General features: G+C 54.9%; 1 long non-coding RNA gene across 1 annotated transcript; it reads left to right on the top strand.

Annotated features, from left to right (window-relative positions):
- The first annotated feature begins 256 nt into the window (after positions 1–256).
- LOC128797230 (uncharacterized) lies at positions 257–2,845 on the top strand. The gene is made up of 2 exons (XR_008434060.1): positions 257–596; positions 1,617–2,845. It is a non-coding gene; the product is annotated as an uncharacterized LOC128797230 (long non-coding RNA).
- Positions 2,846–3,738: the final 893 nt, after the last annotated feature.

The raw sequence follows: 3,738 nt of genomic DNA on the forward strand, positions 1-3,738 counted from the left end.
ATTCCCTGATGACAGGGAGTTACCCCAGTAAAGCAAAAGGAGGTGAAAATCACTCCTAATTGGATCTCTGGGCTTGGATCTGCCATTCCAGGGGGAACTGAGTCTGTCACAGGGGAGGGCTGAGGGTCAGAGCAACTTCTGCCCTCATCAGCTCCACAGCCTCTGGAATTCTCCTGAGCTCCTCTTCCCAGTGCCAGGAACCCTGTGACATCACAGCCAGAGCCTTCTGGGATTCTCCTGGGCTCCACCTCTCAGTGCCAGGAACCCTTTGGCATCACCTCCACAGCCCAAATGTGGGATTTCTGGGTGGAATTTCCAAGGAATTCACTCGCACAGGGTTGAAGCAGGTTGCACCCCAGAGCTGTGTTTGCTGCCCAGCAGAAGCACCTGAATTTCACGATAATTTTCCCCTTCCCCCAGAAGAACTGTCTGGAAGGAGAGAAGAGGGAAAGGCAGGTCCTGCACCTGGGGAGGAACAACCAGCACAGGCTGGGGGCACCTGCTGGAGCAGCTCTGTGAGGAAGGACCTGGGGACAGCGAGAGTGACCTGGGGCCCAACGGGATCCTGGGGGCATCAGGAAGAGCATTCCCAGCAGGTCAGGGGTGATCTGCCCCTGTGCCCAGCCCTGGGGACATCTCTGGGTGCTGTGCCCAGCTCTGGATCCTCAGCACAGCAGGGACAGGAGCTCCTGGAGCTGAGCAGGGGCCTGGAGCATCTCGGTGCCCAGGAAAGGCTGAGGGAGCTGGGGCTGCTCAGCCTGGAGAGGAGCCCCAGTGAGAGGGGCCTCAGCCCTGGCTGTCCCTGGCTGCCCCTGCCTGTCTGTCCCTCTGTGTCCCAGTCTGTCCCTGTCTGTCCCAGTCTGTCTGTCCCAGTCTGTCCCTGTCTGTGTGTCCCAGTCTGTCCCAGTCTGTCCCTGTGTGCAGGAGGGCAGAGCAGCCCCAGGCTCTGCTCCAGGCCCAGCGATGGCCCCAGAGCCCCGGGCAGGGCCTGAGCCCAGGAGCTGCCCCTGCCCAGGAGGCAGAACTGCTGCCCTGGGCAGTGCCAGCCCTGAGCAGAGCCCAGAGAGGCTGTGGGGTCTCCTCCTGGGGACATTGCAGAGCTGTGAGCACACCCTGCAGTGCCCTGAGCTCTGGCATGGCCCTGCTGGAGCACGGAGGAGCCACCAGGGACCCTCTGGGCTCCCTCCAGCCTGAGCCATCCAGGGGGATCCCTGTTCCCTTTGCAGGAGTGCAGCAGAGCCTGTGCTGACCCTGCAGCCATCCCTCACCTCCGTACTGCCTTCCCTCACCTCCTGCAAGGAGAGAACAGCTGTGTTTTCCTGCCATCTCTTGGGGCCCTTCCATACCTCACCAAATATCATTGCAGAGAGACACATTACTGTGTTTACAGCGCTCTGTTTACAGGAGATGCTCTCGATTTAGGGGTTTTATTATGATATTTTATTTTTATGGCTCTCCGCATGATCTGTTTGTTTGCATTAACTTCAGCTGAAGGTTTCATAATCTGATTATGGGGAGCAGGGCTCGGGAAGAAGTTATAAAACACTCAGAGTGCACCTGCACTCCTGAGCACCGGCTGGGTTTGCTCCTTGATCCTCAACTTCTTCCTTTCCCAGGGCTTTTTCTGGAGGTGAAGGATTCTGATGGATCTGGGGCCAGGAAAAGGGATGGAAAGGTAACACCCAAAGGACTTTGAGGACTTGTTCCTTAACTTTCAAGATGCTTCCTGACCCAGAACCTGCCTGTCCGTGGGTTTAACAGGTCCATGGGTTGGTCCAGCCCTGGACAGTCATGGATAACAGGGGTTGATGGGGGTGGGAAATGACTCTGCCTGACAGTGAGGGACAGAGATGTCCCTGTGTGTTTCTGACCCCCTGCCCCATGGCCCTGTCTTTGTGTTGGACATAACATTTAGGTAACAGGTTTCTTTCTTTTCAATGGATCCATGGAATGGATTAATGTCACCTATTTTTCTTGAAAGAGTAGAATTTAATGTCTAAAGTGGATTCTGGTCCAGAAAGTGCAGCTTTCAGTTTTGGGTTCCACAATATGGGACAGATCTAAAGCTATTGGAGAGCACTCAAAGGAGGCTGTGAAGATGGTGGAGGCTCTTGATGGGAATCTGAGGCTGAGGGCACCTGGAATGTTCAGCTGGAGCAGAGGACACTGAGGGCAGAGCTCCCCAGGAGCTGCAGCTCCTCCAGAGGGCAGCTCCCATCTCTGCTCTGGGACAGGGACAGCACCCAGGGAACGGCTGGAGCTGGGCCAGGGCAGGCTCAGGCTGGAGATCAGGGAAAGGCTCTTCTCCCAGAGGGTGCTGGCACTGCCCAGGCTCCCCAGGGAATGGGCACGGCCCCGAGGCTGCCAGAGCTCCAGGAGCCTTTGGAGAGCGCTGCCAGGGATGCCCAGGGTGGGGCTGTTGGGGGTCTGGGCAGGGACAGGGGCTGGGCTGGGTGATCCTGTGTGTTCCAGCTCAGGAGATTCCATGATTCTGTGACTCCATGCCATCCTAGGTGAGTTTGATCCCTACTTATTCTTCTTTTGTCCCCCCAAGTGTTTGTGTAAGGAAAGAAGGTTCTGGAGTGGGTGACCTCAGGCCAGGTTGTGTCCCCATCACCTCAGTGTCACCCCCTGCCCTGATCTGTGGCAGGAAGGACCTGGCAGAGAGCAAACATTTGCATCTTTCCTGAGTGCATCACATTTACCTCAAGCAACTTTTCTTTGACTAATTGGATCCAAGCAGAGAAAGAGTTCAATAATTCTCTTTTACCCTCATGCCAACAACTGGCAAATTGCAGGAAAGATGAGCCTGGAGCCAGATGTTGGCCAGGAAATAAATTTGCCCTTGAGCAAAGGGACTTCCAGCCATTTTGTTCCACTCTGAACTTGCATCAGACAATGCAGGAATTAAAGTGAGGAGGGCATTTTCTGGCAATTTCTTCTGAAAAAAATCAAGGGAGGGGTTGACCAAGATCTCAGATATCCCAGGGCTTTTTATTCCAAATCACAAGACTTGCAAATTTCCATGTGAACCTTGGGAATGAGCTGTTCTGGGGCCAACTGATTTAGGGCTTCAGCCTCCATGTGCTGGGGAATTTCAAAGGAATGGAGATGCCTAAAAAAGCAGATCTAGGATGAGCTTTCCATAAGCTCAGAAGCCTCTGTAACCCAGAAAAGTGCCTGGCAGAGTTTGATGGGAACAGAACTTCCTGAGGGATGAAAGAGGAGGGTTTTTACCATTTTCAGAGCTGCAGGAGCTCGTGGTAGAGCAGCTGTTCTGCAACCTGGGAAATATTTGTCCCCTAGACATCACACTTTTCTCTCCAAGAAGACCCAAAGTGGAAGCTGTGATTCTTTTGGGTAAATAGAGCTCTCCAAAGGCATCTGGCTCTGCTGGTCAAGGGAGGGGATTGTCCTGCGCTGCTCTGGGCTGGGGCGGCCTCACCTCCAGTCCTGGGGACAGCTTTGGATGCCCCAATATCAGGAAGATCTAAAGGTGTGGGAAAGCATCCAAAGGAGGGACACAGGGATGGGAAAGAGTTTGGACAAGCCATGGGAGGAGCAGCTGAGGGCACTTGGAATGTTCAGCTGGAGCAGAGGACACTGAGGGCAGAGCTCCCCAGGAGCTCCAGCTCCTCCCAAGGGGCAGATCCCATCTCTGCTCTGGGACAGGGACAGCACCCAGGGAACAGCTGGAGCTGGGCCAGGGCAGGCTCAGGCTGGAGATCAGGAAAGGTT

This window comes from Vidua chalybeata, chromosome 18 (assembly GCF_026979565.1).
Source record: "Vidua chalybeata isolate OUT-0048 chromosome 18, bVidCha1 merged haplotype, whole genome shotgun sequence".
In the NCBI taxonomy this organism is placed as follows: domain Eukaryota; kingdom Metazoa; phylum Chordata; class Aves; order Passeriformes; family Viduidae; genus Vidua; species Vidua chalybeata.